This window comes from Physeter macrocephalus, chromosome 11 (genome assembly GCF_002837175.3).
Source record: "Physeter macrocephalus isolate SW-GA chromosome 11, ASM283717v5, whole genome shotgun sequence".
NCBI lineage: Eukaryota > Metazoa > Chordata > Mammalia > Artiodactyla > Physeteridae > Physeter > Physeter macrocephalus.
This window is the reverse complement of record NC_041224.1, coordinates 37,025,515-37,045,420: the sequence shown is the minus strand read 5'-3', so window position 1 is coordinate 37,045,420 and position 19,906 is coordinate 37,025,515. Positions and strand designations below refer to the sequence as shown.

At 43.0% G+C, this 19,906-nt stretch overlaps 1 protein-coding gene across 1 annotated transcript in view; it reads right to left on the bottom strand.

Moving 5' to 3' along the window:
- The window catches only part of ENTREP2 (endosomal transmembrane epsin interactor 2), a 426,858-nt gene that overhangs the window by 195,045 nt on the left and 211,907 nt on the right, over positions 1–19,906 (bottom strand). The gene's annotated exons all lie outside the window — the stretch shown is intronic.

Here is a 19,906-nt window from a genome sequence, read left to right as displayed (position 1 = left end):
TATTTTCTTGCTCCTTCATCTGCTTTGTGTTTTTCTGTCTTCTCATTTTGCTTATCTTACTGTGTTTGGGGTCTCCTTTTTGCAGGCTACAGGTTCGTAGTTCCCGTTGTTTTTGGCATCTGCCCCCAGTGGGTGAGGTTGGTTCAGTGGGTTGTGTAGGCTTCCTCGTGGAGGGGACTGGTGCCTGTGTTCTGGTGGGTGGGGCTGGATCTTGTCTTTCTGGTGGGCAGGGCCACGTCCAGTGGTGTCTTTTGGGGTGTCTGTGAACTTAGTATGATTTTAGGCAGCCTCTCTGCTAATGGGTGGGTTTGTGTTCCTGTCTTGCTAGTTGTTTGGCATGGGGCATCCAGCACTGGAGCTTGCAGGCTGTGGGGTGGAGCTGGGTTGAGACAGAGACTGAGTCAGAGATCTCTGGGAGAGCTCTCGCTGACTGATATTATGTGGGGCTGGGCAGTCTCTGGTGGTCCAATGTCCTGAAGTTGGCTCTCCCACCTCAGAGGCTCAGGCCTGACACCAGGCCAGAGCACCAAGACCCTGTCAGCCACATGGCTCAGAAGAAAAGGGAGAAAAGAAAGAAAGAAGAAAAACACTATTAAAATTTTAAAAATAAAAATAATAATAAAAAAGAAGAGAGCAACCAAACCAATAAACAAATGCACCAATTGTAAGAAGTGCTAAAAACTATACTAAGATAAACATAAAAATCATAAACAAATCAGTTGCAGACAGCAAACCCCAAGTCTACAGTTGCTCCCAAAGTCCACTGCCTCAATTTTGGGATGATTCATTGTCTATTCAGGTATCCCACAGATGCAGGGTGCATCAAGTTATCTGTGGGGATTTAATCCACTGCTCCTGAGGCTGTACGGAGAAATTTCCCTTTTTCTTCTTTGTTTGCACAGCTCCTGGGGTTCAGCTTTGGTTTTGGTCCCACCTCTGCATGTAGGTCACCCTCAGGCATCTGTTCCCTCCCAGACAGGAGGGGGTTAAAGCAGCTGCTGATTGGGGTCTCTTGCTCATTCAGGCTGGGTGGAGGGAGGGGTACAGTAGTTATAACTGGAATGCAGGGTGAGCCTGCATGACCTTGCAACAGCCTGAGGTGCACCATGTGTTCTCCCGGGGAACTTGTCCCTGGATCATGGGACCCTGGCAGTGGCGAGCTGCACAGGCTCCTGGGGGTGTGTGGATAGCGACCTGCGCTTGCACACAGGATTCTTGGTGGCTGCAGCACAGCATTAGCATTTCATGCCCGTCTCTGGGGTCTGAGCTGATAGCTGCGGCTCGTGCCTGTCTCTGGAGCTCGTTTAGGCGGTGTTCTGAATCCCCTCTCCTTGTGCACGCCGAAACAATGGTCTCTTGCCTCTTAGGCAGTTCCAGAATTCTTCCCGGACTCCCCCGCGCCGCTACCTGTGTCGCACTAGCCCCTTCAGGCTGTGTTCACGCAGCCAACCCCAGTCCTCTCCCTGGGATCCGACCTCCGTAGCCGGAGCCTCAGCTCCCAGCCCCCGCCCGCCCCGGCGGGTGAGCAGACAAGCCTCTCAGGCTGGTGAGTGCTGGTCAGCAGCGATCCTCTGTGCGGGAATCTCTCCGCTTTGCCCTCTGCACGCTGGTTGCTGCGCTCTCCTCCGTGGCTCTGAAGCTTCCCCCCGCATCCCCCATCTCTGCCAGTGAAGGGGCTTCCTAGTGTGTGGAAACCTTTCCTCCTTCACAGCTCCCTCCCAGGGGTGCAGGTCCCGTCCCTATTCTTTTGTCTCTGATTTTTCTTTTTTCTTTTGCTCTACCCAGGTACATGGGGAGTTTCTTGCCTTTTGGGAAGTCTGAGGTCTTCTGCCAGCATTCAGTAGGTGTTCTGTAGGAGTTGTTCCACATGTAGATGTATTTTTGATGTATCTGTGGGAAAGAAGGTGATCTCCACGTCTTACTCCTCTGCCGTCTTGAAGGCCCCCCCCGCCCAGTTTTATATATCTATTCTTTTTCAGATTCTTTTCCCTTATAGGTTATTACAGAATATTGAGTATAGTTCCCTGTGCTATACAGTAGGTCCTTGTTGGTTATCCATTTTGTATATAGTAGTGTGTATTTGTTAATCCCATAGCATTTTTTAAGTATTAAAAATATATCATTTAGTCCCCTCATTTACAAAAACGGCAAAAAGAAAAAAAAAAAGAAAAAGAGTCTCCTGCGGATTGATGCATTTGCTGGTGTGGGTACTTCAGAAAAAAAGATGAGACGAAACACTTCACCCAAAAGAGAACAGGTCACAAAGAGCACAAGCACACAGGCCATGAGTTCCCGGTACCTGCCAGGTGCTGAGAGGTGCCCTGGAAGGGTCCTGTCTGCAGAGGCTGTTTGTCTGTACATGTCTGTATGTAAGCACGTGTGTGGTTATGCACTGTGCATGCATGTGTATATATCAGTATGTATGGGAATGTGTGTGTTGTGTGTATGTATGTACGTTTCTGCACGTAAGGGTGTAAAGATGTAAACAAGTGAATGCCCACAGCACTGACCATTATATGCTCCCCAGAGCCAGTACCCCGTATAGTTGTTACAACAACCCCTATAATCTAAATACCATGGCCACAGTGCAGTCACTGGTCTTTGAGGCAGGTTCTGTCATTTTCCGTATCACAAGGAAAGTGATACCTCATGCGGATGGAGTCACTCATCCAAGGCAGGAGCTCTTAAGATCCTGATGTTATTGGTGGGGAGACTGGGGTGTAAAGGTTCAGAGATTTGCTGAAGGTCATACAGTGAATAAGAAACGGAGCCTGTGCTCTTAAACACATTATTATGCTTCCCAGTAAGTAAAGATCACCTTCCTTTCAGGAACGTAATAAAAAGACACACATACATGTATTACATACACACATAACTTTAAATAAGACCTTTCTATCATAAGGGAATGAGGGTGTGTTTAGGACATCAGGGGGAAAAGGGCTAACTTTAAAATAAATATTATGATGAAATCAGAAGAAATCCTTGGGAATTTTCTATATGTATTTCCCAGTGATAAAGGGACATTGCCTCTATGAAACAGGAGCAGACTGCAATAATAGGAAAGGAAGGGGTGAGAATAGCTGGTGACCAGAAGGAAACAAACCAAGATAAGAGGCTGCACAGAAAAAGAGACATACCAAGTGAAAATCTGCACTGAAAATAGTAGAGAGCAGGCTGGATACGGAAAAGAAAAATCAAAATTGTTAAAAATATTTAAAACATTTGCTGTAGAGTAGCCTTTAAATTTCTTTCCAATTTTGCTAGATTTTTCTGCTTGTGCTCCAGACCCACTGTGCACCCTTTACTGCTGCCTGAGGGGGTGATCTTGTTGGGTTGCCAGGACGGGGTTCCCCTGTTCTCCAGGGGGTTCAGACAGAGAGGCACTGAGGGGAGGGGGTTGGGGAGGGGAGACAGGTGAGATTCTTATTCCCTCTGCTGGACCACGTGACCTGGCAGTGCCCACCTTCTACCCAAGACCACGCCTCTCCTCAGGGGGTCCTTTTCCTAGGAACTCCCTGCTCTCTCCAGGCTCCAGTGCCTGCCCTCCCTCTACCCTACAGGCCTAGGGGCTGGTGCTGGCCCTAAGACCTCTGCTTCCCCTGCTGGCTTCTTTCAGCCCTGCCCTCCCCTTTGTAAACAGTCTCCTTTTTAAACATTACCTACTCTGATTACAGGCAGATCTCCTTTTATTGTACTTCACAGATACTGTGTTTTGTACAAATTGAAGGTCTGAGGCAACCCTGTGTCAAGCAAGTCCACTGGCACCATTTTTCCAACAGCATTTGCTCTCTTCATGTCTCTGTGTCACATTTTGGTAATTCTCACAATATTTCAAACCTTTTCACTCTTATACTTGTTCTGGTGGTCTGTGATCAGTGATCTTTGATTCTACTATTGCAAAAAGATGATGACTCACTGAAGGGTCAGATGATTGTGAGCCTTTTTTAACAATAAAGTATTTTTTAATTAAGGTATGTACGTTGTTTTCTTTAGACATAAGGCTATTATTGCACACTTAGACTACAGTATAATGTAAACATAACTTTTATATGCACTGGGAAACAAAAAAAAAATTGTGTGATTTGCTTTACTGCAATTTTCGATTTATTACAGTGGTCTGGAACCAAACCCACACTATCTCCTAGGCCTGCCTGTATGTGATCTGTTTCCTGCTGGACCCTCAAGGATGCAGAGGATGTAGAGAGAGCTCCAGGCATCCCCAGGAGAGAGTCCCTTATCTGTTTTATAAACTGTGGTTCTGGATAATAATTTGAGTTTTTTAAGAGTTCCACTTGCTTAAAAAATAAAGTTTAAAAACAACTGATGAAGCTAAACTTGAGAATGCCAAAAAAAAAAGGGGATAGACATGAAAATCTAAAGAAAAAAATGACCAATAATACGTTTCCAGAGAAGACCTGAAAACAAATAAACAAATAGTCCTGTTCTCATTACAGAATGAAACTCACATTGGCTTCAGAACTTTCCTCAAATTACTAATGCCAGAAAAAATGGTTACTCGGAAATTCTGCATCAAGTCCAACCGCTCTTGTGTGGGAAGGAACAGATGGCTACTTTGGCTGACACATGGTCTGAGGAATATATATCCCCGTGTACCCAACCTAAAGAGATGGACAAAAATTCAGAGAACTGGCTGAAGTCAGTCCTTAGACGATCAACAGGGGAGTGAAACCACTAGGGAAATAAATAAGGGAAGGTTACACAGCCCGAGCTCTAAATATAAAATGGAAACGTGAAGAGGGTCTTAGATGCACAGAATCAAAAATGCTATCATTCATCTTCTGCAAGGAGAAAATTTTATAATCCACTTCTTTGATAGGTATAACTTACCTACACTGAAATATTCTCTAGTTCCCCAGTGGTGGTGTGTGGAGTGCTAGGGGTGCCCTGGGCCAGGTGCGGGGTCTGCAGGCCAGGTATCTGCAGAGGCTCGTGGGCAGGCCTCCTGATGGGGTGCCCCTGATGCCCTCTGAGAGCCCTGGCTCTGTTCTCCCAGCCCCCGCCCCCTCCCAGGTTGTGCAGGACCCCTCAGTATTCTGACTGGGCCAGAATGAAGGGGGCCTCTTTGGCAGCATCCCCCATGGCTGGGGAAGCTGGTGGCTCACCCGCACGCTCCACTTTCCCTTGGGGGAGACATCGTGGGCTGAGAAAATTCTCTGGGCCCTGAGCCGTGCTGCCTTGGGGGAGGGGTGGAGCAGGTAAAGGGAACCTGGTCCTTTTATGGACTTCAGTGCATCCCATCTCAGATAGCATTTGCTCCAACAGTGTCCTGGGACTTCTCTGCTGTAGTCCCAGAACTTCACAAAGGTACTCTCTTCCGTGGGTGACTGTCAAAAATTGGCATTCTTTAGGGGGAAGATGGTAGAAAACCCCTCTTCTGCCCTACTGATGATGTCACCCCAGGAAGGACTTCTTAATGAAAGATACCCACACCCATGCACAAAAATTAACCATAGTGAAAGGGATTGATAAGGAAAGGTGACCGTAAAAAAAGTGAGATGGTAAGTCAAAACCTGGAAGGGGATATTTTCACATGTTTAAAAAAGAAACCACCTCCAAAAGTTTTAATACAAAGAACTTCTATGAATAGTAAGAAAAAGATTAAACAATAAAAATGGGTAAAGCAGATAAACTCACATACTATGGAACAGGAACCGCAATGGCCAGTAAAGACTAAAAGTTGGCCAGTTTCATCAGGAATAAGATAAATGCAAACTGGGACCATGAAAACTCTGTTACACCCAGCAGATCAGCAAACTTAACATCAGGCCCTATGAAGTTCTAGAACAAATGTGGAACACTGCTGGACATCGACATTATACAAATGCTTTGGGAAAACTATTTGACGTTATTCCATAAAAATGAAAATATGCGTCCTGGTGACCAGGCTCTTATACCAGTGGAACCCTCACCCACGTACATGAGGACACTGGTATTAAAACATTCACAGAAGCTCTGTTTATAATAGCAGAAAAGTTATATAAATGCCCACTTGTCCACTAAAGGAGAACAGGCAAATACACTGTGATATATATCACATATTCACATGATGGAATACTGTACTATTAATTATAAAGATAATTCATCTAGAGCTACATGCACAAACATGGATGAACCCACAACTGCATGAATGAAAAAAAGCGTCATAGAGGAATACAGGTTGTGATTCCATCTATGTAAAGTTCAAAAACAAATAAAAATAATGCATTATTTAGGGACACACTCATCTGTGGCAAAAGAATGATGAACTTCGTGAAATCCCTGCTCTGAAGAGAAGTAGGAGATGAGATGGGGAAGAGTCCAGAGGGAGGCCCCAGCCTGGGTGACTCACATTTCTTATGTTGGTTTCAAAGTTATGCTTCACAACTTTACACACATTCCACTGTATGTGTCATATATTCATGTTTAATAACATTTTATTTTAATAAATATTTCATCATTTAAAATCGAAAAAAGAGCTATATTTTAAATGCAACTGTATCGAATAAAAAACTAGCTGCCTACCTTTTAAATATCTGTATAAAGTAAAGCACACTGAAAGCAGTGTTTTTAGAAAAAACAGCATAAAAATTGGAAGTGCCAATAAAAACGTAAAAACAGAAAGATAAAAAGAATAACAAATACTTCACAAATAAATAAAAGTTTTCACAATAAGTAATTACCCTAGTTTAAGCAGACTGATTTGCATGAGAGTCATACCTAAAAAAATAGAGAAATTAAAGTAAAAATGATCGGCAAAGATTCAGGCAAATTTGAACAAAAGGAAAATAAGGTTGGTGCTTTAATTTTAGATGAAGCAGAATTCACAACAATAAAACATTAAATTGGGACAAGACCACTTTATATTAGTAAATGCTGCGATCCACAAATAATGAACACTAGTGTATTTAAGAATATAAAATCCAAACGGAGCAAAAAGTGATGGAAATAAGAGGCTGAGAGAAATAGAGCTGTAGTGGAGGATATTCATGCAGATCAGGAAGCAAAAAGCCATTTGTAGAAAAAGATGAGATGAACCTGACAGTGGCTGGGTGGGGTGGGGGCAGAGCCCTGCGGTGTTTCTCAGTCCTGTCCCTGCATTTTCCAGTTTTCTATAGCAGGGCGGGGGCAGGGGGCACTGCCTCGACCTGTGCTTGGAGATGACACCACACATATAAGAAAGGCAGATAATTTCTTCCTTCCTCCTAAAGTCAATCTGCAAATAATCAATGCAACTGATTTTTAAAAACTTCTGATAGTCATTAGCTAACACTGCCTATATAGTGCTATTTGAAATCAACTTCAATCCATTTTTCCACCAATTGTTGAACCACACAAAGTGAAGAGCAAAACAAATTTGAAACCTCTGAGTTTTCTTTTCATTCCCAATCCGAATCTTTGTATTTTAATACAAATTGAAACGTATAGTGATTTGATTCAATGTACAGAAAAATCAGGGTAAAACATAGATGTTCCAGTATTACCATCACTTACTCTACAGCATAAAATTATTCAGGGATCAGAGATAAAGCCCATGAGTAATATTCTTCATTAAAAGAGGTTGGACATTTGAAAGAAAATCTGATAACTAATAGCCTATAAGTAACAATTTTTTAAAGCTGGGTAAGTAGAGATAGTTCCTCAGAATTGCATATTAAATTCACTTTCAATTAGTATGGTTCAGCATTTTATTCTTATGATTTATATGCTTGGTAATACTTTTAAAATTAACTGTGCTGCACACAGACACACCACATACGTCTCAGCCATAATAATTTTTCTAATGCTATATCTTTATAACAGTAATTGCCTTTTTTCTGAAAGAATGTGCATTTGGAATCTAGTGACACTTCATTTATTACTTTTCTTATATTAGAGCTACCTCAGCATATTAGACATTTTTTTCCCTTAACGACTTTTTTCTATTAGGAGACGGTGAAGATCCCAGGGAAAAGGAAGTCCATTAGGGGAAGGAGACACTTTAGAGGCGCAGGAATATCTAAGGTGGACATCAGACAGTTCTTGTCAAGAAGGGACTGGACAGGACATCCTCCATTTCCTGTGAACTACAGACGCTTTTGACATACCTCTATAAACAGAAGTCTCATCACTAATACAGTGAGTTAAATCACCAACACAGCAATTAAGCACAGGAAGGATGTTGCCAGCCACTGCACCTGCCCCTCTCAGTTGGGGAGTCACCCTGTCCCCCAGACCACCCTGCTTAAACCACTTGGACCAGGAGACAGAAGGTCCTCTGGCCCCAATACCAGACTCTCTTTTCCAGACCATAAGCATCAGATGATGAGGCCAGCACTGGGGCAAAGTGAGCATCCAGGAGTCCCTTACTGAAGTACCAGCAGGCAGCACTCTAAGAAGCTGCTCCAGGGACCCGCAGGGCTGCTCGGGGAAGTCACCATCTCCTGATTCCGGAAGTGTTCCTGCACAGGCCAGGGACAATGTGAAAGTGAGAGAGAAGTGCTGTCCCTTTCTCCCCAAAGCTTCTATGGTGGGATTGACTCCTGGACCCTTGGACCTTGTACTTTTCTTGCTTCTTGGATTTTGTTTACGTTATTCCACTGGCCGGCAAGGACCCCACTCTCTGATCCACCTTCCCAAACTCCACCCATTCGACACCTACACTGAGTCGCATCCTTACTGTAAGATGAATCAGTCTTTCCCCACCTCAGCCCTTGTGGAAGTAGCAGGACATGAGGAAAAGAGCAGACCCTTTGAAAGCAAACAGACCTGGATTTCTCTATCCCAGCTTCTGAGAGAACTACCCCTGTGACTGCGGCCAAGCACACATCGCTGTGGAAGGGGTGCTCTGTTCGTCGCTGGTAACAGTGAGCACCCATTCTGTACGGCTGCCGTGCCTGGATGCACAAAAAGGGCTGGGAGGCACCATCTTCCTTTCACCTTTCTTTTTTTTTTTTTTTTTTTTTGTGGTATGCGGGCCTCCCTCTGTTGCGGCCTCTCCCGTTGCGGAGCACAGGCTCCAGACGCGCAGGCTCATTGGCCATAGCTCACGGGCCCAGCCGCTCCGCGGCATGTGGGATCCTCCCAGACCGGGGCGCAAACCCGGTTCCCCTGCATCTGCAGGCGGACGCGCAACCACTGCGCCACCAGGGAAGCCCCTGAATACATTATTTTTATCTTGAAAGGATGAATACAATTTTAGGTGTTTTGTGAATACATTGTGTTCAACTTAAAAACAAGATGATGATGTGCGCCTAGTTTGCTTTTTTTTTTTTTTTGGACAATATACATAGAGCCTTTGATAAAGAAGAAAAAGCTCCAAAAGAGCTGTTTTTACCAATATAAGGTAAATATTATATCAGTTAGCATTGTTGTTTGCAAGCAACAGAAGCCAACCCCTCACCAAAAAGGGAGACATCTGGGTCTCAGAAGTGAGAGGAGACTAGAGAGCCAGCCTTGGGAATGGGGTGAGAACCGCAGCGATGAGGCACACTCCTGCGCATGCGCACACGCAGAGCGCCAGTTTGCTCCGTGAGCCTCGCCTCCATGCATCCGAACCCCGGCTGGTCCTACGTGCTTGCTCCACAGGCTCCGGATCCAAGTTCCGGAGCAAGTCTCTGATTAAGTTAGAGAACATCCCCACACATCCTAAATGTTGAAAAATTTTATTTACATAGTCATAATTCTATATTGCAACCTAGTTTTTCACTTATATGTTATTCTTCATTGCTTTCCGGTTCCCCTGCATCGGCAGGCGGACGCGCAACCACTGCGCCACCAGGGAAGCCCCCTTTCACCTTTCTAAACAAACTTAATATACAATCATTCCTTAACTTACTAAGTTCTAACTTGCAACTATTCCCTATTACATTAATATTTTATTGCTATTTCTATTGTTTCCAACTCCTATCAAGTCCTCATCTAGACTAAACTTTTTTTTGATTAACTTTCTTTACTGGAATATAGTTGATTTACAATGTTGTGTTAGTTTCAGGTGTACAGCAAAGTGAGTCAGTTATACATACACATGTATCCACTCTTTTTTAGAATCTATTCCCATAGAGGTCATTACAGAGCACTGAATAGAGTCTCCTGTGCTATTCAGTAGGTCCTTTTTAGTTATCTATTCTATATATAGAAGGCAAGACCATTACCTTGTGCTTATTTGTGTCCAACTCCTCACACAGTCTCCATGTCTTGCATGATGTATTTTAGTGCAACCACAGGCTCTAAGCCTCATCGCTTGATGGTTCTGAAACCTACTGTGTGCTGACCATGTCCTTTATGTGTCCAGGCAGACACAATGAGGAACTGGCTACAAGTCAGAATCAGCCCAAGGTTACACATATAAAGGTCATCTACTTAAGGGCCCCAGGAGACACGTAACCAAGCCTCAGCAGCGGAGCAAACTCTGCTCTTCTGGAAACATCTATAAAGGTGCCCACAACTGGAGCTACTAAGGGGTTTATCATAATCAAGACATTGACCATGGACTGAGGGTCCAGCTTTCTACAACTCCCCTCACGGCACATTAACCAATGGACATGGGTTACAAGTACACCACCCAAGCCGTAGGTAAAGATATACATAGAAAGTGTCTAGGACTCCATCCAAGGAAGGTACGGGGACACCTGCCAATGGTGGCCTGCCCTCCACGAGGCCCTGAGCTCCCCAAGACGGCCCTTGTCCTCAGCGCCCTTCCAACAGACCTCGCCGCTCTCTGGTCTCTGCCCTCTTGGGAGAGAGTCACATTCCCCAGGCTGGGCTACAGAACAATTCACTCTTTCTGAGAAGATTCTCAACAGTCATTCAGAGGTAACAACCAGGGAAAAGCCTATTTAAATTGTTTCCAGGTGCAATTCAATGCATTTAATTCATTATGCTTTCAAGCACACAACTACCCTACCAGGTATCTCTGTCTACCTTGTTTTTAATCTTCCTGTCCAAGCTCATGATCTCTTGCAAAAAGCAAGTTTTATTACATTTTCATTTAAGAATGTGTCTGATGTATTTCTCCAAAGAAGATATACAGATGGCCAAGAGGCACATGAAAAGATGCTCATAATCGCTGATTACTAAAGAAATGCAAAGCAAACTACACACCGGTCAGAATGGCCATCATTAAAAAGTTTACAAATAACAAATGCTGGAGAGGGTGTGGAGAAAAGGGAACCCTTCTACACTGTTGGTGGGAATGTAAGTTGGTGCAGCCACTATGGAAAAAATTATGGCGGTTCCTTAAAAAACAAAAAATAGAGCTACCATATGATCCAGCAATCCCACTCCTGGGCATGTATCTGGACAAAACTATAATTTGAAAAGATACACATACCCAAATGTTCATAGCAGCACTATTCACAATAGCCAAGACATGGAAGCAACCTAAGTGTCCATCCACAGATGAATGAATAAAGAAGATGTGGTATATATACACAATGGAATACTACTAAGCCATAAAAAAGAATGCCATTTGCAGCTACATGGATGGACCTAGAGATTATCATACTAAGCAAAGTAAGTCAGAAAGAGAAAGACAAATACCATATGATATCAATTGTATGTGGAATCTAAAATATGACACAAATGAATCTATCTACAAAACAGAAACAGACTCACAGACATACAGAACAGACTTGTGCTTGCCAAGGGGAAGGGGGGTGGGGAGAGAAGGACTGGGAGTTTGGGATTAGCAGATGCAAACTATTATGTATAGGATGGATAAACAACAAGGTCCTACTGTATAGCACAGGGAACTATATTCAATATCCTATAATAAACCATAATGGAAAAGAAAAAAAGAATGTGTCTGATGGATCAAAATAAAGGAATTTATACTGAGAAGTGATTTAAGCAAATATCAACAAATTTCATGTTGTAATAAAAATGAGTATTTTTTCAATGACCATTTCTAATTTCACTTGGCCTTGAGTGGTTTCATTATGCTATAATTTAATTAGTCCATTTCAGTCTCAATTTTCTGGTTAGACTTATGTTCCCCTGATTAATTTAATACTATTAGTAAATTTAAAGACAAGTGCATTAGTCTATTTTCATAATTAAGATAGGGGGCTTTAGATACTTCCGCTGCTGTATTAGCAGGGTAAAATATTGCCTTATAAATATGAGTATACCCTAATTCCTTCTCGTCCTCAGCACTAACAAATGAAGGCTTCATCTTTAATGAAGATGAAGCAAAATACATTCTCTTGAATGTATTCAAGAGGTCATGATCTTGACTGTGAGAAACCCCCATAGCGGATTTATAACGAATTTTCTGAATAAATAATGACTGCAAATACATTTATATTAAACATATTAACCTTTAACTCACCTAAATTTTTAAATAGCATATTAAAGTTATATTTGTGCCCAATTCAATGGGCTTGAAAGAAAGCCCTACAGGTTTCCTACATCTCATATTAAAGGTTAAAGTGATTCACACATTTTTTTCCACAAAATATGGCCACACATACAAATCTGAAGTGAGACCAGGACTGAATTTCTGATGTGCACAGCAGGAAACATTTTTGCTAGTACAAAAATTCAAAAATACTTAAAAAAAGAAGTTGATATATGCAGCATAAGATTTTAAGCTTCCTTACATTGGACAATGATCGCCATAGCAATGAAGAGAGAGAAAAACCCTCATCCAGGCTGAAGTTCATTCATCATTCACTTCCAATTCTTTGGCTTTTGCATGTGTCATTAAATATTGCAGTTGAAAAAAACAAAAAACCAGAATCCAAGCAGAATGGAAAGGCAATCAAAAAAGGCAATTTTTCTTTTTCATCATTTTCCTGAAGGCATCCAACAAAATAGACATATGGTAAGAATCAGTGATTTACACCTGAGTATAAATATATAGGGCTGGTTCCTCTAAACTTGGAACTAATTATCAGACCCCTATTACTATCACTTCTGGTCTGGCTCCAGTGAATTAGGTTCCAATGGACAGGAGATGTTCTGGCCAGTGCACAGCAGAGTCGGGAGCTCATTAAGGCTCCTGGCGCCACACACTGGACTCACCAGAGCTAAAAGCCTCCCTGCAGCTGAAGAAGCTCCCAAACACCTGCTGGAATGAATGCAAAACTAGGGAAGCCCCCATTTGGAGAAAACAAAATATGAAAGAACAAAAAAGTCCTCTATTTGGCAGCTTCTAATTGAAAGGAAACCATGAAATAGTGAACTGGATGTGAGAGTGTTTTATTTGGTCTGATCGCAAGTGCCGTGAGTCTCCATCTGAGGTGTTAATAAGGAAGCTGGACGACGCCTCAGTCAGTAAAGAAGGAGGTTTGTTGTTGAATTTAAAGGACTCGAGGAAGGCGGCAGCCCAGCGAGGAGGACAGAGCCCACGGGCCAGGCGGCTTGAGCTGGTGTCACCCGCTGTGGATGCCCCATACTGTCCCGGGTCCCATCCCTCCTCCTGGTGTAAGGCGGGATGACAACAGAGGTGCCCCCGGCATCAGCAGAACGTCGGGGCAAGAACACTTGGAAAGGGCCAGGCACATGGTGTGTTCTACGTCCGCGCATGTCAGTATGGAAGCCAAACGGAGACGATGCAATGGACCTGGAGCAATGGTTTGCCACGTGCCTCAGGGGGTTCAGCAGGATGGAGAAGCTCCAGAAGCTCAGAAACACATCGCCTGGGTGACAGCTGAGCGCTGCCACTGACCAGCTGCACAACCCTGAGCGTGACTAACCCTGGCAGCGCTCACATCACAGACCGGCACTTAGAAGAGCGTCTGGACCACGGAGGGTGATGGATGAGTGTCAGCAATAATGGCTGTGATCATCATCAGCATCACCATCTGTCCGGGACATGCACGGCCTGAGACACTGCTGAACTTCACCATGGACGCTGCAGACGGAGACAGAGGGAGGGAAGGCAGCTTCACCTGGGGGAATAAACTCAGGTGCACCTCCCCCAGCTGCTCACCTCCCCAGCAGCCTGCACCAGATCCTGCCCGTCCACCTGGAGCTCCCCTTCCACAGATCCCGAAGACGGCCTTGGCCTTGTGGGGCAGGCCCAGACGGGCGGGGGAGTAGGAACTGCTGCCCACCCCAAACAAGAAGACAGAAGACACCCAGCAACCAGCCACCAACTACCTCCACTCGTCCAAATGGTCCTTCTTCTGTAAGTACGAACAGGAAACCAAAGATGCCACACATCTGAGGAACACTAATATGAATAAGGACCTAGAGGAGTCGAGACCAACTGACCAGTGCGGGGAGCTGAGAACATGGGGAGGCAGGAAACCTGATGAACAAAATTCGAATTAATATTAGGAGGCGACGGCACCCCTAGAGCGCATGCTTCCTAAACTGCAAACACGGTGCTGAGAAAAAGCAGCAATTAGAGAACAACAGGAGTCTTTGAAAGCAACACAGGTGTCGTCAAAATGAAAAATTCAGCAGGCGGGTCAAGCAGTAGCAAGGATATGGCTGAGGCCCAAATTATTCATCTAGAAAATAAAACAAGAAATATCCCAGCAAGTACAGAAAAAGAACGTTAGAAAATGTTACGAATTCTATGGCATCAGTTTATCTGCCTGCAGCAGGTAGAATATCCTTTTACCTACTCTGAGTAGCATAAACTCGAGAAGGCTGAGAAATACACAGGAGAGATATAATCAATAATTAATGAAAGAAATTCCCCTGGAAAACTTTTCTTGAAATATCCAATAGACAAACAATTAGCTCTATTACAACACTTCACTACCGTGTGTTATAGCCAGATATAAAATCAACACACAATTATCTTTCCAGAAATTGTAACAGAAAACATATTCTCATCTCTCAACATTATAGATGTAATTTTCCTAGAATGCAATCACAATCAAACTCAAATCATTATCAGCTGAGAACTTTACAAACTGATTTTAAAATTTACCGAAGAGAAAATGCACAGAAGTAACCAAGAAAATTATGAAAAAAATCAAAGAGCAATTTATTATAAAGCTAGACTAATTAAAACATTGTAGTATTGGCTTAGAAATGGACCAACGGATTCATGAAACGGATTAATAAACACACCCATGTCCATAGCAGTGGGGAGGGGACACTTCAAATGTGAGGAGAAATATTGAACATTCAAAAAATGGTGTTGGAGACTTAGCTGGCTGTCCATTTGGAAAAGAAAAAGAGCCTTACTTCATACTATAGATCAAACTAAATTTGGGATCAATTACCTAAACATAAAAAGCAAAGCCATAAATGTTTTAGAAATACACAGGAAAATAATTTCAGAATTGTGGGGCAAGAGAGACCTTTTAAAATAAGAAAACAACCCAGAAGCCCCATAAGGAAAAAAACCAACAGATTTTGCAAATCAAAAAGCTAACAATTCTGTATTTTTTTTAAAAAGGCATTTCATCAAAAATTAAAAGACAAAGACAAACAACAGAGTGGGATAAAATATTAGTCACCTAAAATGGAAAATAATTACTATATTAAGAAATCCCACAAATTAATGAAAAATAGTCTTACAGAAAAATAGACAAAAGATGTAAACAAGCACGTCACAGAAAAATTCAAATGGGCAATGAAATCTTGTTATTTCCTTTCTGTCTCATCTATTCATCGTCTAATTTTTCCTTTATTTTCTGTCTTCTTTTGGATGAACTGGGTATTTTTTATGACTCCATTTTATTTCCTTTGTTAGCTCATTAGCCAAGTCTTTAAAAAAAATTTTTTTAATGTTGGTGGTTGTGTTTGGGCTTATAGTATATATATATATATTCACCTTATCACAGCTCACCACAGAGAGCTTAAGAGCCTTACACTGTATACTTCTATCTTCCTGCATTTACACAATTTTTTCCATATATATGTTATAAATTCCATAATATCTTGGTGTGCTTTTCTTCATACTTCCTGTTCTTTGTGCACATTGAGCTTCTCAGGTCTGTGGGCTCATAGTTTTATCCAATTTTGAAAAAACATTTCAGTATTATTTCCTCAAATAGTTTTTTTCTGTCCATCCTCACTATTTTAGGTACCCATTCCACAGATATGAGGCTTCTTGAAATTTCCCCACACAGCTCACTAATGATTTTTCCATTTTTTACAAAATTCTTTTTTCTAAGAAACGAAACTGAGTTATTTGTAGTGAGGTGGATGGACCTAGGGTCTGTCACACAGAGTGAAGTAAGTCAGAAGGAGAAAAACAAATACCGTATGCTAACACATATATATGGAATCTAAGGAAAAAAAAAAAAGGTCATGAAGAACCTAGGGGTAAGATGGGAATAAAGACACAGACCTACTAGAGAATGGACTTGAGGATATGGGGAGGGGGAAGGGTAATCTGTGACAAAATGAGAGAGTGGCATGGACATATATACACTACCAAACGTAAAATAGATAGCTAGTGGGAAGCAGCCGCCCGTAGCACAGGGAGATCAGCTCGGTGCTTTGTGACCACCTAGAGGGGTGGGATAGGGAGAGTGGGAGGGAGGGAGATGCAAGAGGGAAGAGGTATGGGAACATATGTATATGTATAACTGATTCACTTTGTTATAAAGCAGAAACGAACACACCATTGTAAAGCAATTATACTCCAATAAAGATGTTAAAAAAAAATTCTTTTTTCTGTGTCCTACATCTTGGAATAATTTCTAGTGCAATGCCTTCAAGTTCACTAAACCTTTCTTATCTCTGATCTAATCTGTTGTTAATCTTGTTCAATGAATTTTTTCTCCCACTGTAGTTCATTAGAAGTTCAACTGGTCTTTTTTATACTGTCTCTACTTTTAAACATCTGCAATACAGTTATAACACTGTTTTAATATCTTTGTCAGCTATTTCTAACATCCAGGTCAGTTTTGTATCGGTTTCAAGTTGTTTATTTTTCTCATCATGTCAGGTTGCATTTTCCTGTTTCTCTGCATGCCTAGTAATCTGATGATGCATGTTGTCTTGGGTGGATAATTTTGTATTCCTATGAACATTCTTGAACTTTGCTCTGGGACATGTGTAAATTACTTGGAAATGGTTTGATTCTTTTGGATCTAGCTCTCAAGATTTGTCAGACAGGACTGGAGCAGCATTTAGCCTGGAGCTTATTATTCCCCATAATGGAAGCAAGATTCTGCTGAGTATTCTACCTGCTGTTCCAATGAATCATGAGGTTTTCCAACCTGGGCGGTGGGAAAGCCCTGCTTTTGTGCCTGGTGCTGCTACTTCTAATCCTCTCATTGGTTCTTTCCTGGCCTCACCTGCAAGAGCTGATCAGTATCAGCAGACTACTGATAAGGGATCATCTGTGGGTCTCCAGGACTTTTGTAAGCTCTCAGGCAATTGTCCTGAAAGCTCTAGCCACCCTGAAGTCCTGGGCCCTCAGCTTGTTCTCCTTAACTCAGCTAGTGTGCCAGGCTCTGCCCAGACTCCCCCTACCTGTGCTGCAGCCTGGGGACCCTTCTCACAGCTGGACACGGGCAATCTTAGGACTTACCATGGATGGTGGGGCATCAAGGTAGAAGGAATACACTGTTGAATCGGGCCAAGGTTAGTGAAATGGGCCCACCAAGCAGAGATTCTGACATTCAACGTCTTAGCTGGAGGAATTAGGAAGGATTCTTGCTGTTTGTTTGGCTCAAATACGAACCCCAAGGTGGGCTGCACTAAGTGAAGTTGAAATGCCAGACCTTCTAGGTATACCCTCGAGGGAGGAACTTAAAGGCTGGGCGAGACTGGAATGACAGAGTGCACTCTTCATGTAAGACCTGCTCACCCATCCCGGAGGATCCCGAGAACACAGCTTCCACCACGGCGCTGAGAATACATCTGTGAGGGGAGCCCCAGCACACTTGAGGAGCCCCGAGGGACTCTCCTCTGTAGATCAGAAACTGCAGTAGACATGCCTGTGCTGCCATCAAACCAGGATCCCCAAGTGCATGAGGATTCTGGGATCCCAGGGTGGCAGGGGCCGAGTGGCAGCACTTCATCACCAAAGACCAGGTGGGTGTGGTTAGGGTGATGGGCAGTAGGGCCAGAGCAGCGGTTTGAAGAGTCTGACTCACAGAGATGCTTGGTGTTGCCTCCTAGAGGTTCTGCCTCTCAGACTGAACCCTAACCGATATACATTCCTATTGGGGTTGATAAAATTTAGCAATAAAAGTAAACCACTATCTGAATAAACCGAAAAGTCAGACTCCTCAACCACTATAACATAAAACGCAAACAGTATTAAACACATCACTCTATATGGCACTCTTATTCCTACAGATTAGTACTTTTCAAAATATGTCTACTTTGCTTTTAAAAAACTATACTAAATAAACTATAATTTGTTACATATAAAAATGAATTCTAAAAATGTTTTCAACCCCGTGGTTATTAGTTTCTCAATAGTATTAGTTATCACAAATAATCTAGTGGCCAGGTCAGTTACTACCCACTCAAGTTTTTTTTTTTTAAGTATACAGTAGTCCCCCCCTTATCTGCAGGGAATACATTCCAAGGCCCCCAGTGGATGCCTGAAATGGCAGATAGTACCAAACCCTGTATATATCAATATATACCTGTGATAAAGCTTAATTCGTAAGTTAGGCCCAGTAAGAGATTAACAATAATAATAATAAAACAGAATAATTATAAAAATATACTGTAATAAAATTTATGTGAATGTGGTCTCTCTCTCAAATATTTTATTGTACAAATTTAATGCCTCTTCCATCTTAACTAAGTGCTTACAGTGTACTATGGCCATACCTTTTTTTTTTTTTTTTTTTTGTGGTATGCGGGCCTCCCTCTGCTGCGGCCTCTCCCGTTGCGGAGCACAGGCTCCGGACGCGCAGGCCCAGCGGCCATAGCTCACGGGCCTAGCCGCTCCGCGGCATGTGGGATCCTCCCAGACCGGGCCGCGAACCCGGTTCCCCTGCCTCGGCAGGCAGACGCGCAACCACTGCACCACCAGGGAAGCCCCTTTTGGCCATACCTTTTGCAGTTTGATGAGTGACAGCAAAACTAGCATAAATTTCTTTTTCCTTCTTCACAATTTCACAGATAGAAGATTTGTTCTTACTGTAGATCTTGGCAAACTCGGCATACGATTTTTCTTTCCTTATTAAGTCTAGCACTTTTACAGCTTCTCTCTGGTGTATCCAAATTGCCAGCATAACTACTCTTGAGCTCTGGGGCCCTTATTAAGTAAAATAAGGGTCACTTGAATACAGCACCGACATACTGCGACAGTCGCTCCAATAACCCAGATGGCTACTGAGTGACTAACAGGTGGGATCCGCTGGACAAAGGGACGATTCACATCCCAGGGGGCTTGGAGTGGGATGGCATGGGTTTCACCACAATACTCAGAACAGCAAGAAATTGAAAACTTATGAATTGTCTTTTTTTTTTTAATTTTTAAAAAATTTATTTTATTTATTTATTTTTGGCTGCGTTGGGTTTTCGTTGCTGTGCGCTGGCTTTCTTTAGCTGCGGCAAGCGGGGGCTACTCTTCACTGTGGTGCGTGGGCTTCTCACTGTGGTGGCTTCTCTTATTGCAGAGCACGGGCTCTAGGCGCGTGGGCTTCAGCAGTTGTGGCTTGCGGGCTCTAGAGCGCAGGCTCAGTAGTTGCGGCGCACAGGCTTAGGTGCTCCACGGCATGTGCGACCTTCCTGGACCAGGGATCAAACCCGTGTCCCCTGCATTGGCAGGTGGATTCTTAACCACTGCGCCACCACGGAAGCCCTTATGCATTGTTTATTTCTGGAATTTTCCATTTAATACCTTCAGACTGCAGCTGAGGGTGGGTAACTGAAACCGTGTAAAGTGGGACCGTGGATGGTGGGAGGGTGCTCCTGTACTACCTGTGATTATGTGTGAGACTGTTTCCAATATTGATATATGTATAAGCAATCACAAGACATGCCACTGAATCTTTCAAAAAAATGAGCTAATCAGAGCTATACAATCTGAATCTTAATTGGC